This window comes from Alligator sinensis, unplaced genomic scaffold, assembly GCF_000455745.1.
Source record: "Alligator sinensis unplaced genomic scaffold, ASM45574v1 scaffold290_1, whole genome shotgun sequence".
Classification (NCBI taxonomy): Eukaryota; Metazoa; Chordata; order Crocodylia; family Alligatoridae; genus Alligator; species Alligator sinensis.
The window spans coordinates 598133-598392 of NW_005842755.1; the positions used below are offsets into that span (position 1 = coordinate 598133).

Below are 260 nucleotides of genomic sequence, written 5' to 3' on the forward strand. Positions count from 1 at the left end.
TACACAGATGCATCTTGAGCAGGTCCAAGGAGGTGATCCTCCCCCTCTATACGCCACTCATCAGGCCGCAGTTGGAGTACTGCATCCAGTTCTGGGCGCCGCACTTCAGGAGGGATGTGGACAACATGGAGAGGGTCCAGAGGAGGGCCACCCGCATGATCAGGAGTCATCAGGGCAGGCCCTACGAGGAGAGGTTAAGGGACCTGAACCTGTTCAGCCTCCACAAGAGAAGGCTGAGGGGGGATCTAGTGGCTGGTTTC

General features: G+C 58.1%; 1 protein-coding gene across 1 annotated transcript in view; it reads right to left on the minus strand.

Moving 5' to 3' along the window:
- The window catches only part of ANKRD31 (ankyrin repeat domain 31), a 161125-nt gene that overhangs the window by 148282 nt on the left and 12583 nt on the right, over positions 1-260 (minus strand).